The sequence below is a fragment of the Coturnix japonica genome, chromosome 12, assembly GCF_054131305.1.
Source record: "Coturnix japonica strain WE chromosome 12, WE-NBRP24, whole genome shotgun sequence".
NCBI lineage: Eukaryota > Metazoa > Chordata > Aves > Galliformes > Phasianidae > Coturnix > Coturnix japonica.
The window spans coordinates 5863151-5880721 of NC_140674.1; the positions used below are offsets into that span (position 1 = coordinate 5863151).

At 39.5% G+C, this 17571-nt stretch overlaps 2 protein-coding genes across 2 annotated transcripts in view; one reads left to right on the top strand and one right to left on the bottom strand.

Moving 5' to 3' along the window:
• The window catches only part of LOC146758840 (uncharacterized), a 52320-nt gene extending 35476 nt beyond the window's left edge, over nt 1-16844 (top strand). The window contains exon 3 of the mRNA XM_085512841.1: nt 17-16844. The gene's annotated coding sequence lies outside the window, so the exon portion shown is untranslated. The remainder of the gene's footprint in view (nt 1-16) is intronic.
• Nucleotides 1-17571, bottom strand: part of LOC107317966 (vesicle-associated membrane protein 2-like) — a 41804-nt gene that overhangs the window by 23500 nt on the left and 733 nt on the right. The window lies entirely within an intron of this gene.

Sequence of the window (17571 nt, forward strand, 5' to 3'; positions counted from 1 at the left end):
TTTATTATTTTAACAGAATAATGGAAGATAGATCTATCTGAAAAAGGCCTCAGGAGGTCATCTTAGCCATTACCTCATCTCCAGGCAGGACTGACCTCTACTTCAGATTTGAAACAGGTTTGTCTGTCTCAGTCTTGTCTGTTGCGTTTGTTTGCCTTTCCCGAAACAGATTTGCATCAGATTTTTTGATGGTTTGTTTTTTCTTACTCAAACAAAACTTATAGCAACAGACATTGCCATCAATCTTTACAAGTACATTTTGTAATACTTAGTTTCAGGGCCCATAAGTGAGGGCCAACCAAAGCACATTTGTAGCACAGACTGAATCAACTGTAGAATAAACACAGACTATATAGAATAAAAACAGTGGTGAGTATGAAAAATTTTAGTGCTTGCATATATTAGACAAATGCTATGAAATTTAGAGCTGTTCTCTCCATTTCTAAATTGTTACACTCTGGGATACTTGGTTATTGGTAGATATTCTGAGAATGCCTTCATTTCAGAAGTTTGTTGTATTATTTTGTACTTCCAATTTGGTTTTTTTGTTTGTTTTTTTAAAGAACTTCAGCTCAGCCTTCAATCTTCAAACATGCCATTTTATGTCTGGAACTAACTACAGATATTATTTACCTACCCACTTGAATGTATGTGCAGACAGTTCAGAGACTTTTCCTGAACACAGTAAGATTACTTTCCACCTACCTTTGTAAATAAACGTGGCTAATTTGGCACAGGCATTTTACTTGGGGAAAAACGCCTTGACGAACTGCATAATCTGAAGAGCTGTCTAATCATGCAAATCCAGAGCATTCTGTCAAATGAATATGCCTGAATCACACACACTGAGTTTAACTCATACTGAAAAAATGATAGCAATTGCAGTGGTCTGTCATCATCTTAAGAAAGTAATTATAGTAAAATATTACTGTCACAAGTCTACATGGTATCAGGCCATGTCCAAAGGGCTTCTAATAGTAGGGTATAACTCCTCCTTAGTGTTTTAGATGTCTTCTGGTGCAATTGACGATGTTCAAGAATAATGAATGCTTTTGCTTGATTCATTAAGGAAAAAAAAGGAACAAATAAAGAAGTGATTAAACTATTCTATCTGCCTTGTATGAACAAATGCACTGAGTTAAACAAAAGAAAGCAGACGCAGACCTGTGTATTCTAATTGTTACTTTCATCAACTTGTCAGTTATTACCTTGAAGAGATGAATTGGATTCATTTAGTCATTTCTGTTTTACACATCATGGAATGAAGCACAAGATTCAGTAACAGGTGCCAATTAAAAAAAACCAGTCTATTAGTAATGGTTTGCTTTATTTTTATCCTTTATATATCAGCTTGCTATATATTATGATAATTCTCAATTTTGTGTATCCATTCCTGTGCTGAGTGTCCCCAGGAAGGGTTTTTTTTTTCATTGGTACCAAGACCGAATCTTATCCCTTCCACTTGTCTAAAACATCAGCAATATTGAGAATTATTCCATTTATTTCCTAGCTTACAATTGCATTAATTTAAAAAAAATAAAATAAAATCTTTTGCAGACTATATTATGAACTGCTCCATGAGGATTTAGGAATTCATATCTATGAGGTCCTTAACAGTCCTCCACATTTAGCAGACTACTGAAGATGCTGTCACATAAGTTGAACTTCCTTGAGAGCACAGGCTCCATTTAAAAGACTTGCATCTAGACACTTATTTTCCAGCCTCTAGTTTTGCTATTGTTATTCTAACACATCATAGTTCTCTGGCAGAGAAAGAGACTTCATTTTCAGTAAAAGTGGTACAACAAATGAGCAGGCAATCATTCAGCTCTCAAAGGACACAGCTGCTTCTGTTCTTTGCTTCTGCACCGTCACTCTTCTGTCCCGAATGAAATAAGAACATGAAAAACATGGAGTATTTTGAAAGTACAACTAAAAGCATCCGACACAAATGTTTGTGTTGATTTAACTTTAGAATAAAATTCCAAATATTTTTGCCTGAAAATCTATATGTGTGTCCAGTGAATAACAATAACCAGTCCAAACGCATTAGGAAAAACCCTCCTGGAGGAGTGTGGTGAAACTGTTCAAAGCTCAATAATCAGAGTACTTTAAATTTTCTTAAAAACTTCAGTTCCAATGGGCAAAACAAACTGCGGAACAAACTCTTACTATAAAATATCAGTTGAAGAATGTTTAACTTCAAGCTGAAATAAAATGGATGACTGAATATGAATGAACTTTCTATGTGCCTACACTACTGACTAACCATTCTCATATGATCAATTAGATGATATATTTTAAGGGGCATTTGGGATTTATTTTATAACATCCCTTTCAAAAGAGCATGGCAGCACACATGTACAGTACAGCAGTTAACATGATATGCAACTTAGCATTTAAGAAACATCAGTAATTTACCATTTGCCCACTTTATGCATACTATTTTGTTTCACTTATGTTCTTAATTTTTTTCCAAGTATTTTAATAACCCTAGGAAAAAAAAATGATAGTTTGTATATAAAATTCCAATCTTCAGCTGAAAAAAATGCTTGTGGCTTCATAGTTATTTCAATTTAGAGCTGCTCAAGATCTGCTTCAGAATTTATACAGCAAACATACCAATCCTCAAGCACCATTACAAAAAGGTTTGTTTTTTCTTAGGTCAGGATAATTGATGTGAGGGAAAAAAAGATGCTGATAGAACATAAACTAGGGGAGAGAAAAAGAATTCTAAACAAAAAATTGCTTGAAACATCATTTCTCTAGTTTCATTCCCCACAAACTTGCCAGTGGAAAACAAAGAGGGAGAACTAGTGATGCTTCACTTCATTACTGTTTACAGATAGCACCTCAAAATAAAAATGTCATTTCTTTAGGACAGTAGTTCTAAGTTAATCAAGCAGGAGGTTCACACTGATCAACTGCACAACAGACTTCCCAGCAAGGAAAACTTTGAAGCTACAAATAGACAGTCTGAGTACCTGGTATGTGCTGTGCAGTGAAATAAAGGCTTCTAATCTGTACACAACTAAAACAAACAACCTCCAAAGATAGATGTGAACAAAAAGAGAAGAGAAGAGAAGAGAAGAGAAGAGAAGAGAAGAGAAGAGAAGAGAAGAGAAGAGAAGAGAAGAGAAGAGAAGAGAAGAGAAGAGAAGAGAAGAGAAGAGAAGAGAAGAGAAGAGAAGAGAAGAGAAGAGAAGAGAAGAGAAAAAGAATATACCTGTAGCAGAAAAACTTACATGGATACTTAAGAGTTTCTAAAGTTTCTAATTGGGTGAATGAATCCTCATAGGTAACACATGCCTTTTGCAATAAGTTATGAGGTTTATAGGACAGTAGTTTAAAAAGACATTTGTTTCCAGATTTTCTATAAAATTTATCTGTTACTACCTGCACTCCTGCAACAGCTACTGCAGGAGAAGAGTTGTTTTATAGTGAGATTCCCATTGTTGCTTCTATCTGTAATCATCTTTGCAACTATTTAACTCCCATCCAATTAAGTACAAATTGTGAATAATGAGACACCTCAACTCACAGTGTCTGTAATGCAGATGAATCTCTATCACTGCTTTTTTTCCAGCTGTTTGCTTACAGGGACAGAGAGCATCTCTTGCAATATTTGTACATGATCAAGAAGAGTAGCGCCTCTGAACTCTGTTTTATAGCGGGTCTGTTGTTCCTTTCAACCAAATCTGAAAAAATGATGGAATGCCTAAAACTCTGTCTCAGCCACACTAATCCTGTGAAAGCAATGACTCACCTTGTAATGGCTTTCCATAAATTAGACAGCTAAAAATGGGTAGAAAGCGTGAAACCATTAACACTTCCTGTAGTGTAAATTCTCTCACCCCATGTGAAGAAATACATGGCAGTAAAAATAAGAGACAAAGGTGTCAGCACCCGTCACATTTAGATATGTTGTTAATAATTCAAATCTTCCTCCTTTGGAGCGTACAGTTTTAGAATGAATCATTCTTTATTTCCTTTTTCAAATGAAAATTGAAGTTGTTTTGTTAAGAGATTCTACATGTTTTTTCCTCAGCTATTAAAAGAGATTAAAATGGCTAATTACATGTGATGCCAGCATCACCCCATAGTAGCACTGTGCTGTAGCAGTGTTTGGTATGTTATCATCTTCCATGCATCAGCACAGAAATGAAAATGACTGGTGGTAAAACTCTGAAAATCAGAAGGAGATGGAAGAAGAGGGAATAGTGCACTTTTGTATCTGTGAACAGTCTTTGGGAGCAGCACTCCCTCTTACTACACAGAGCAGGTCAGTCACCCAAGCCTGGCTCCACTGTGGTTACTGCTTTGTAGAAGTAATTAATAAAATGAAAGCTGAAAACTGTTGTTTCAGATCCAGTATCTAAACTTGCTAGCTACACTAAGATAGGTGGTTAAATAAATAAATGAAGCCTTTATTCAACATCCCATTTTATATCAGGGTTATATCTCTGTAAGTCCCAGAATCTAACTGACAGTCATCAATTGCTGAAGAACTTGGTTAAGCTCCAGAACCCTTAATATCTATTTCAGATGCTAAAAGCAAAAGATACAACCAGATGCCAGGTATAAAGTGCATAATCTCATGAATGGCATGATGCAAAATAAGACTATAGCAATGCCATTCTCCTTGAAAGCGTTAGAGAAGCACGGGCCTCATAACCAGAGTTGGCAAAAGCCTCAATACCATGACAATTCTTTACATACTGTTTAAATCAGCTATTTTCAATTACTGCTTCTATATTTCTTTGTATACTGCTATCAGGAACTCTGAATATCAATCAGCACAAGAAGTTTTTCCAGTGTTCATCAATCTAAATCATGAGGAGGGTTTCTCTTTTCCCCTTTCATAAACTCGAGGTATTTTGTACTCTAGCAGAACCTTATCAGGCTGTTGAAGCGACTCTAAGAATTATTACACACAGTCAGCCTAACAGGGTGTGGCTGCATTACAGGATGCTTTAGTCTGTAGCCCACCAGCACAGAACACTGCTGCTGAAGAGGATTACAACTCACTGGCTACATTGGCACCACATAAGTGATGATTGGTCAAGGCATAAGGAAAGAAATCACTATTCCCACTCAGAGAGCTTTAGGTACAAAAGGCTACAACATATAATCTCAAGTATTTAGCTAACCATCTAACTGGATCTCCAGCAAAAAAACACTGGTCTATTTTCCTCTCTTATGTTGAAACCTATTATTTTCTTCAGTTTTTCTTTTTTTAACATTAATCCATTTACTTTATGTGCTTTGATCTTTCCATAGGGAATTTATTTTCTCTCCTCAAAGACAGAAAGAGAAGATATTCTCCCGAACCCATAGCTTATATTCTCTTCACATGTCACAGCATGACTGCTTTCTTCTTCTTCTTCTCCTTTTTCTTTTCTTTTTAATTTATTAACATTTAAGAAACCAAATTTCAATTTAGAAGTGAGCCTGACAAGTTTATTCCCAATGACATAAGGTGAATGTGGTCTCTGATGAAAAATCTGAAAGACATTATGCACACACCGCTGGAGCAAACACTCAACAAAAGGTTTGTTGAGGCAGAGCAGCTGCAGGAGAGCAAAGACAGTCAAAGGTAGTCACAGACCAAAGGTGAAGAAAGCGACAAAAAAGAGAAAGAACAAGGCAGAGATGATTGTGTTTTACCCAGTAACCCACTTTCCCCATATACGAGCCTCACTGGATGAGAATATCTCCTCCTACCAGCATCACGCTATTACAACCTACTGCTCCTCTATTATTAACCAGTGTTTATTAACAGATGCATCACCAAGCACCAGGCATGCTTGTAGGAGTTAAGGAAAATCATGAGTAACAGAAGCCATCACCCTGAAGCCATCTTCCAAGACAAACAGGGAGCAAAAGTTGCTGCAGGCTGCTTTATTTCCTGGTACCTTGAGAGAAAAAAAAAACTCAGAAAGAAGGTAAATGTCTTAAAAAATGTGTCAATTTCTGGAACACTGTGATGGAGAAACAGTCCCACACCAACTCAGTTCTGTGAGACAAATTTGGAGGACATCATCAGCAAAGGATATATATTCATTAAAGCTCTGGGACAAATATAAACTGTACTCTCACTGATGCTATAGACAAATGACAAAATATTTGTTAGTGTTTTCTTATCAAACAAGCTACAAGGATGCTTACAAGCTTGCCACAAATGATACCTACAAACTTGCTCTAAAGAGCAGATAAAAAGATAAGCACCAATAACACATCTGATGTAGAGCAAAGCAGTACTGGGAAGAAACCTAGATTGCCCGAACTGGGACAAACACCACCTCAATGAACTGGAGATGAGGTTCCCAAAAGGGGAAGCTCAATTCTATTACCATCCAACAGCTAACTTTTCCATTTCAGATAGTCTGAAAAACAAACAAATAAAACAAATTGCCTATCACAAAACAGCCCATTAATTCACACACATGCAAAAACACCAGCCTCTCAGGATTTTATTTCCAAACAGAACAAAACAGTGAGCTATCAAGAAAAGCATGCTTTGCATCATAACATCCATATGCAGAGGATAGTTCTTGCATAGCATCATAGAAACATCTAAATTGAGTCTCCACTACACTCATTTGCACAAAACAGCTGCCACTTAAAAAACATGAGCAATCTGAAAAAAAAACAAAACAACTTCATGCTCCTTGGCAGAAGTGTTTGTTTCAGTTCTGAATATCTTCTCACCTACAAATCTCACACTTCTCTCAGAGTATTAAGAACTTCTCTCTTAATTCTTGAAAGGCCAACTTATTTGCTTTTAATCTCTGAGCTAAACATCCTGTGTGTTCATCTGAAGAGCAGTTCTATATAAAATCTATGTGGTACATGGAAATACAAAACGTTATTTTCTCTGGAAGGCTTTACTTTCCCAGAAGTAAGTTCTTCCTTAAGTGACAGTACGAGGCTGTTGCTCTTTTCACAATCACATGCCTTGTATTTCTGCAAACACTGAGGCATCCACAATGCTGCTGTTTGAGGTAGGAAATTAAAGAAATATCCTCCACCTTAATGATTCTCTCTCTTTTTTTTTTTTTTTTTCCTGAACTGCTCTTAAGACAAGAATTTATAAATTAGAGGTTGGCAGAGCAGAAAATATTAAGGTCTTTCTGGAATTCAGAAGTTCTGCTTGGCTTAAAAAAGAGAGTCAAGGCCCTCATCTTAATTGATCGAATACAAATTCACAAAGTGAATTTTCTTCTGACCTCAGTCTGCAATCAGCCTTGTCCCACATGAAAAAATGAAGCCAACTTTGCCTAGTTTATTCTCTCAATAAGAAAGTCCAGATCAATAAATGCAAACTAATCTACTTGGACCGAATTAGAGGAAATTGTAGCTCAGAGCAGAGGGATTCCCTTCGTTTATTTGACGGCACCAGGGAATTACAGCAGTCCTGGTTCCTACCACCACTGGCTGCCTGTTAGATATATATCTGCTGTTAGAGCCGAGAAACACGCTACTACTATCACAGCACAGACTCGGAGGAAGACGATATCCAGGGGCTAGGAGCTCTCCATCCCTTGGAGCTGTAGCTGATATTCAAAGGATGATGAAGCTAAATACTGTAATCAAGCAGCCTCAGGAAGGGGGTAGTCTCAAACATCAACAGACAAGTCACATTCACCAAAGAGAAGATTCAGGGAAGGCAGGTTTCAAGTTAGACCATCTGCAGGTTAAGAAGGAACCACAGTGAAACAACAGAGAACTGTATTCAGCCTATGAGTCACTGCCTAAGACACCTGGCTGCCACGGACTGTTATGTGACTGGTGCTGTCAAGAGACAGAATGTTTATTTGGTGCAGCAAGCTGCAAGTGTAAACACCTATATTTGTCTCCTCTTCCCCATATGCTTACTGAGTTGCTATCCCTGCCTAGTACTCACAATACTTCTCTGCTACCCTTCAAACGAGAGGCATTCCTCATTTACTGCACCTTTTTTCACCATAGGTCCCAGATGTCAATTTTTTTAAAGATATGAAGAAATATTTATCAAACATTCTCCTTTGCTATTTACAACCACCACAATTGGTTTCAAAGTAGAAGTTACAGAAATAAACATAAGCCTTTCAGAAAGTCTTTTCAACTCAACATTTTGCAAGTGGTCGCATGTATCCAGGCACCAAAGCACACCTACTCCAATCGGGTTGGATGGGGAACAGCTTCCTTTACTATCAACCAGATTCACTCGTATAAACAAACAGTGATAGAACAAAACCAGAAACAAGCTGTGTCACCACGCTTAATATAACAAATGAAATGCAGTTTTAAACTAACATTTGGCTAGTTAACTTGTCAAATGTTTTTACAGTATTTGGAGACTTTTCAAGGTTCACTCAGCAGAGTATATAATGCTTAATTCATGGGGAGCAACCTCCTGAACTACATTTTTTTCTACATTTTTAAATGTTTTCAGTTAAATCTGAAATCCTTGGATTTATTCCTATGCAGATCTGATCTCTGGGACTCCTTTTTCCTCTTCTGGCTAGCACTTCATCTTCTAAAGAGCTTTAGTACTAGCAACCATTCAGTGCCATCAAGCTTATAGTTTCTGGAGTTCTTGTTACAAGAACTACCAATTTATCCAAGACTACTGCAAATCCCTCCAAAATCTTGATACCTCTTGTTCTCTCTCAGTACTTATAGGTGTGAAGCTCTGCTCTTCTCCCTGTGAACAGTATTTCCTTTCCCAAAGTGCAGGCCACCTCTTGATTCATCCATGCTCCTCATCTGACACATTAAACTAATACATTTCCTTCACTTAATGTCTGATTCTGAAATTGTTGTTTTATTCTAAGTCAAAGTCCCTTTGTTCTTCATGACGTATGTCACTACCCAGACTCCTCATGAGATAAGAACAGTGGGGAGAACGGGCTCAGGATTAACAGGAGGCTTTACTTCTAAAACTATGTCAAAGAAGATCCTCAGCAACCAGCTTTCTGGTAGTCAGCAGTGAAAACAGTACCAGCTTGCATAGTTCATAACTGGCTTTGCCAGGTGGGAGTTGAACAAGAAAGCATCTGTCAGTTATGGTTACAGTTAGGAGCTCATTCTACTGCTAAAACATTTCAGCCTCTGCACAGAACTTACAGTCAAATCCACTCCACTCTCTCTAGAGTTAACTAGATAAAACTGATTGTCAGAACAAGGTCAGAACAAGGGCAATGAATCGGCTTCTGCAGGGGTCTCAGCTTTAGCTTTGCTGCTCTAGGCACATATGCATTATTTAAAGATGAAATAAAATAGATCATATTGCTTAATGTACACTACGCAATTGGGAAATGACATGCAAAATGTGTGGTGTAGTGTCAAGATGCCATGACACATGATACGTTCTGCCTTTTCCTTCCCTTCTCCTAGTCTCCCTAGGAGAATTTGTTCAGCGCAAAGAAAATATTAAGTGACTTGAAATATTTCTGTATGTATATCATCTAGTAAACAAAGTTGCTGAAAAAACATCACTTTGTGATCTTCATGGATGTGTGGGAGAAGGTACCACAGCTGTCAGGGAATGACTGTACCACTCCTTGCTGGAAAGAAGTCAAACGTTTCAGAAGCAGACATTTATATCCTGGTGGGATTTCTGCTAAACACATGGGATGTACAGACTGTCAGTAACTTCCAGGAAGATAACTGCTGATTCATTCTGGCAGTACCCACTCTCAGGCTGAGCTCTCCCCAGATCCCAATCAGCAGAAAGGCTCCCAACTACAACACTGACACCAGCTCAGAGGATTCTGCCTTAAAATTCTCACATAAGCTGATGGTCTACAAGCAATCACTGAATCTCAGGCTGCTTTAGAAGTGTGGGAAACAACTAGAAACTCAAAGCCTTCCAGAAGGATTCTTCTGCCATTTGGCGCATCTGTGATGGAAAACAAAAACAGCCATATTTATACACAATTCTGTTGTCTGCAAATATCAGTACTTGGCCAAAAACAATCCTAGGAAATCAAGCCTGCAGTATCCACCACTCCCACCCTTTATAAGGGATGCAGAGTCATCTTGCCAGAGTTTTGCATATTGATGCTCAATTCAAAGCCTATTTAGGAATCTTTGCATTTTTACAAATAGAGAGGTCTAAATATCTTGTGTCAACAGTCTTGAAAGATTTGATCCCACTGAGGATGTTTCAAGTACACAAAGTGCTGCTCAGTGATAGCACAAAGCACTCTACACCTTTCCAGGACTGGGTCACAACCTTCCTTTTGCTGTTATTGATTAAAGCTCTTTGCTTCTTTGCTTCCCTCCCCCTTTCCCTTTCCAAGTTCTCACCATGGGTGACAGCTGTCAGGTGCAGCTATCCTCTGTGCACACACTGGAAATGGATGCTACTGGAGACACATGAAGAAAAGGGGAACATTCAGCAGCTATCGGCAAATCTAACTGGAATTCAAAAAGCTTTTCTACCTAAATGAGAGGTTTTTGGTTTTCTTTTTCTTTATAAGTATTGTTGAAGATCAGAGCAGTAAGAAACGTCTAGTATTAGAACTCCTTTCTAAACTCCAAAAATTATGCACAAAACACCCTTACATGTTATAGGAAACTTTCCATGCAATACTCTGTGCCAACAGCTGAAGGATGACAGCAGATAAGTTTGTGTTTTCAAGCAGCAGTGCCCTTTGCCTTACTAAAGCTCACCATAATTAAGGCCCTGAGTAGGGCCAGATTCACCAGCATGCTAGAGAGGAGCTATTTTTATACGTCAGTTCAAATGAACAAATGTAATTTTTAACCATTAACCTCCCAAAGAAGACAGCAGTGAGCTCAAGGATGATTAACGACTTTCATAGTTTCTAGGAAAACTTAACCAGGACCCAAACGTATATAGAAAGTTGGCACATTGCCTGACTCATGTCTAAAATGGCAACTAGCCCATTACAGAAATTCTGCCTCCTCAAAGCTGGTATCCTGGGTGTGGAGGAGATGCTCATGGAGCCAATTCCTCAGTCCTTTCCTCCTCAGATTCCCACTTAGACAGCAGAGCTCTGTACTTTGGGCACACTGCTCTCGGATGGTTCAGAGATTAATTCCAGCGAGAACTTCAGTACACAAGGCTCACTGGGAAGACCCGCTCCTTATCCCTTCTTCAGAAATACATGAATTCTGGACTGAAGGAGGAGGTTTGAGGAGACAGGGAAGATAATAGGCTAAAGATCTATCCTGCTTCTGACAGTCCAAAAAGAACTACCAGCATGGATGTAAGGAGTGCTATCCGCTGAGCATGCCCATGAAGCTCCTGTGTGACTTTCCAGTGACAGGACCCGAGGGAATGGCACAGAGCTGCATCAGGAGACAGTTGGGTTGGTGTTAGGAAGAGGTTCTTTGCTGATAGGGCTGCTGGGCACGGCACAGGCTCCACAGGCAGTGGTCATGGCCCTGAGCTGCTGGAGGACAAGGAGCATTTGGCCACTACTCTCAGACATAGGGTTTGGATTTTGAGTGGTCCTGAGTGGAGCCAGGGACTGGCCTTGATGATCCTTGTGGGTCCCTTCCAACTGGGGACTCTGTGATTCTATGATAGGCAATGTAACCACCTCCACAGCCATTCCCTGAAGCAAGACTACCAGCACACACAGTGTTTGTACCAGCTCAACAGCAAACGCAGTGCTAAATAAACAAGCGAGTAAAAAAACATAGGATGGGATTGTTATAACCTGAATTGCAAAAGCCATACCTTGTGGGTCATAACTCCTGTCTTGGTAACCTTACCTAACACCGGCCTGGCTGCATGTGACAGCGAGTTTTGCTTTTCCCCTGTTATGGATTTAGACCCCCTACCTGTATATGAGCACAATGGTTTTACTAAACATGCAGTTTACTGAGACAGAACTTAGAAAGGAACAGAATGAGAAGTTTTCCCCATCTACCAAATTCTACCAAGCTTTTGCAAGAGGTGGTTTAGAGAGATAGAGGCAGACAGACATCAAGTTAGAGAAGACTGGATTGAATATGAAGAATGAGGAAGCTTGCTTGCAGGAAATCTGGATTTCGTACTCTGTGGGAGGAATATGAGCACTTGCATTCGAGCCAAATTTAATAATGCATTCCAGTGATCTGCTTTCTTTTATTTATTATTTATTAAAAAAAAAATCTCCATCACTTCCTCTCTTCCTGAACATCATACATAAGGGTAACGGTAAAAAAGATGAAAGATCTACTGAGTTGTAACGTGTAACCTTTGGTCAGATTCCTTTGTACTTGTCTGTGCTGTCCCATTTAGGTACAGCCTTGTTTCTGTATTATTGCTGGGACAACTTATCCATTCTACAGAAATGTAAAACTTTGTGAAACACAACAAAATCCACCTTCTAAACCTCCAACTGAAATTGCCACCCACACTGGATGAAAATGTTGAAAACCTGAACACTTGGGCAACAGTCAAATGTCATTTTAATTACCTTCAACACATTCATTTGTGAGTGATCTTTTCAAACAGAATCACAGAAGGGCTGAGGTTGAAGGGGAGGTCATCCTGCCCAACCTCCTGCTGAAAAAAAAATGGGTCCACAAGACCGGGTTGCTCAGGACATCTGCTGGCCAGACTTTCTTAATATCTCCAAAAACAGTTCAGACAACACTCCCAGACATACAAGTAGCAGCGCTTTAAAAGGTTATTTAAAAAACAAAACTTGCAACTTCATTTCAAACAATGCAAAGAAGTCCTTCATAATTTTGTAAAATATTTCCCCACATGTAGGAATGTGAAATAAAAAAAAACCCTTTCCCTGCAGTGACTGCATTTTTAATGCTGTTCAAATTTTCAATTTCATTCTCCAATTAAAATTTTAAAGTTTAATTGTATAAATACCCGCCTTGATCAGACAGGAACATCCTACAAGAAAATCAGCATATCCGGTGCTAGGCATTTACAGCTCAGTACAACACTCATCACTGTGTACTGCCAGGAAATACTCTCTTCTATTCTTTCATTGATCACGTAAGGAGCTTTGTAAACTGCGCATACTTCCTCTCCTTCTTAGCTCCAGAATAAGGACACATCACAGCCTCTGGTGGATTCCCACTGCCCATCAATTCTGTTTCTCTGACTCCTGTCTTAATTCCGCACACTGCCATATTTCATAATAATAATAATAATAATAATAATAGTAATAATAATAGTAATAATAATAGTAATAATAATAGTAATAATGTAATAGAAACTAGAGAAGTTCACAGCACCGAATCCTCACAAATACAAATGGTCAGCTACTTGGTGCTTCTGAAACACAAGCAAACTCTGGCTCTGATGTATAAATACGTGGTGACAACGCTTGATTTCAACACCATTACTGATACCACTGGAAAGCAAACCAACAAAAAGTGCTGAAATCAAAATAATATAGCTTTGATTTTCTGACAAGCCATCCTTTCAGGTGACCTCGCGATACCGAGTCCAGAAGATGAGAGTTGCCACTACAGAAATTTACGTCTCATTTACTCTGGAATAGAAGACTTACTTTTTTTCCCCCTGTATACTTCTCATCATATTTTGTATCTGAAGAGAAGAAGGACCCTGATTAGGTATTTTAGATCATTTGGTCAGGAACTTCCATTCTAATTACTTCACCTACAATGTAACTCAAACTGACAAAACACTTGCAGAAGTATAGGCAGATCTATTTCAATGAGTTGCTACTTTTCAAGAAAACACAAGGTTTTCCATAACTGAACAATAAAAAAAACCACCTTGCAATCATTTGATGATTGCTCAGTGGATAAAGGAAATGAGTTCAGAGGGGTCAAGTCCAGACAGAGAAAAAGCAATTGCATCATTAAAAAACGCCATCATAGTTAATTCCTGGTAACGGCTATGTGTAATGACGGTAGACAGCACTGAATGACGCAGGTGAGAGGATATTCTCTCTGTAAGCCGTAATTGCCTAAGATGAGCTGTTCAGCCATTTGTACTTATTTGGGACAGGCTGTACTGCCCCTTCCAGGGCACCATAAACATTTTGCTAAAGCTGTCAGTGAGAATCTACCGTGCATCCTGCATCCTGGCTGAAGGGCAGTGAAAGGAAGGGGAAAAGGACACTTAATACCCAGCTCTTTTCTTGAACTATGCCCGTTCCCCTTGGGAGCAGTACATACCTGTGTACACAAACATGGATTTACCTGGTGTGCTGCAGCCTAAATATCCATTTTTCAGCAAGATCTTAATTGAGTAAATAGCATTTAAAAAGGAAAAATGCTCCTTTGGCAGACTAGTTCAGATTTTAAGTATCCTATAAATTATTCTGCTGCTGGAACTGTCTATACAAACCACCTACAGGTCAGCTCAAACACATTCCAAGGAAAGGAATCACTGAATTAAATATCTTTGAGTTTTACCTACCTCATATTAGCCTATTTAGCCTATTTTCAAGAATGTTTGTTGTGAAACATATTCACTTTGCCTGTACTTGCCACAGATAATTTTCGGTTGTCTCCATTCTGGTATTTATTTCTTCACAGAGGCCGATTCAATTTGATTTCCACACTTTAAAGCACTCATCATCCAAATATCCAAAAGATCTGTGACCTGTTTGGGACACCCTTAATTCAAAGTGCAAGTGCATGCAACAGGAACAATGTCTAACATGAGCTGGAAGCATTTACTTATACTGCTGCACACGAAGAACCCTGCATGAATCAGTACTACAGGACCCTCAAACCATTAGTCCCTCTGACTAACTGTACCAATGTACAACGTGAAGATACCAAAACAATCTAGCTTCTGTGATCCTGAGGCACCTGACCATAAGATGCAAAAGCCCAAGAGTACCAGGGGAGCAAAGTCTTCCTGCCACTATGGATTTCCAGAGCTCTTTTGGGAAGTATTCCTAGGGGAACACAGATACTTACCAGCATGAAAGAGCTGCAGCACTTACAAAATTCATCCTGTCTATAATTTCTCAGGGCAAACACTGGGCACACTCACCCACTGAACTCCCCTGCAGTGGACTGGCATCACAAAGAGACCGGCACTAAATTGGTTTGGCTCTGCTGCTGGAATGGCATGGTAGAGAGATTTTGCTGAGTTCCATAAAATTACGTCCACAGGAGGAGGGCTAAATACAACTCTCCTAACAGCTTGAGATAAGTCATGCCACTCCTTTCACAAAAACTAAATGGAAATTCTACCTGAACATATTCATTACAATTGGTAGAAGCATTTCAATCCCAGCTGCCTCCTTTAGGACCTTCTCCTTGCTGCTTCCAAGCAGGCGTAATTTTATTCATTTATTTATTTTAGAAAGCCCTAACTGCTGCCCTAGGAATGAAATCTAGTGATGCAGTTCAGCCCTGGGGAGAGCCAGGTGCTTTGTTTGCTGCTTGTCTCACAAAAGTAGTACCCTGAAATAGAGCACATTTATGTTGCATTAATGCAATCAAAGGCACCCTGCCGTCTGGTCACTGACCTATCTGTAAACAGCAGATGACATGATGCCATAAGCTTCTATTAGATATAATTACCTATTGAGATGTGACCACTGTAAAAGAAACAAAACCATGTACCTCACCTGCTGCTGTTAGTTTATTTTCCAGAGCTAAACAATGCCTGTAAGCACCTCAGATCTGCGCACCATTTGTGACTACTCATCTCCCTTCACTGCTCTTCATATCTCTTCCAAGCAGATTTTTGTCTTCTCCCTTACATCTGGAACAACCCCCCAGCTGCACTAGGCAAGGTCCAATTCTTCTTTATCTTCACTGTAGATCCCTTTTATATCCCTCCTCTTTCATTCAACCTTTCTACGCCACAAGTTCCTCTCTGCCTTCACCAAAGAGAAGAATGCCTGTTAGCTGAATATGTATCACCTGCCCTGGATTCTGCTCACTGCTACAAGAGACCACAGGGACAGACTCTCACCTGATGTAAAGCACTGCAGGTCTGCTGGAGTGCACAATCAATCATGAGTCACAGAGAAAGTGGTGAACACCGTTCACTACCTTCCACTGTCAGAGCAGATCAGAGCAAAACTTACATCTGCTGGCTCAAACCCAACAGGAAGCAGCTTTCACAGCCTGCACAGCTCAGCTGCGCAGCTCCTTCCTACTGGACACCTCCATGAAAGAATAACAGCAAAATCCACTGAGAATCACGAAATACAGAGAAGCTCCCTCTGGTTCAGGAACTCACTGAGCTTCAAGTCCCTGAAAACTGGTTAAGTACTCTGGGAGTACAGCTGTATACCTACAACCCAGTGAAAGACTTCTGCATTGAATCATAGAATCGTTTGAGTTAGAAGGGACCCTTAAAGGCCATCTAGTCCAAATTGCCTGCAATGAGCAGGGATACCTACAGCTAGATCTGAATGCTCAGAGCTTGGTCCAGCCTGACTTCGAAAGTCTCCAGGAACAGAGCACCATCCCAGGCAACCTGCACCAGTGCCTCACTGCCCTCACTGTGAAAGACCACGATGTGACTGCACACCTGCTGAAGACCTAAGACAGCATCCTATCTCAAGTGCATGTCCATATACACATGCAGGAAACATGTCCATGTTTGCAACATTCTGAAGGAGCAACAGCAGAGATAACCCCTGCTAACTGCCACTAGCTGTTAGCTGTTACGGAGCTGTGAACTACGACAGTAGCTGCTGCTATAAGTCTGGAGCTAAACAGACATTTATCTCTCTTGTTCATCACTAACTCAAAAGCTACTGGGACATGATACTTATGCAGATGTTAAAAAAAAAAAAAAGGCTTCATTACAACACCTGGTAATGAAACAGAAGCAACTTCTTTGTTTTGGATTTGACTCAGTTATCAAACTGAAAGGCTATACTGTCAAAACAGACAAAAACTGCTTTCTCTTTTCCATCTAATTCCTGTCAGAAGTCTGACGCAAGTCCCCTACAGAAGGACAACCAGGTTCTACCAGCATCACCTCACTTTTTCTGCTCTTATTTTCAAATACTAATGAGTACCACACTAAAGACCCCAAGACTGAACTATACATAGGTTAAGACAAACGTTATCCAAGTTATTACTTCATGTTGGAACAGTTTCAGTTGTGTAACACCACAACAGCAAGCACTTGTATTAATCATTGAAGAACAGCTCACATACAAACAAAAGTATTTGACGTCATCATCTGCCTCTCGATATAAACACAACTAGGCAACAGAAACTTACAATGAACCAGCTTTTTGCATGATCATGTTCGGTGTTTACATAAAGGATTTTCTTTAGATAGCTGTTCCCTGTCTTCCAAACAGCCCCTGCCTTGAAAACATTTTAGACAACATGGATAAAAGCTTATTGTCTAAGACGGCGTTAAGAAAAAAGCCACCATTCCAAAATGCTACTTGCAGACTCAAGGCTGTTTCCACTTCTGCCTTCTATGAATCAGCTGAGCCCAAGTTCTCCCACCACCACCCAAGTCCACAGCTTATGGCTCCCATACACACTCTGCTTCCTGCTGTGCAGCACTGCCTGACACTGCTTCAGACATCTTCTCCAGCTGTCCCTGAGGAGTGGCTGCGAACGAGCAATGAATTGAGATGATAGTAAAATCGTGCATTTAGGCACCAGACTTTTTTTTGTGAATGAACGCAGTTC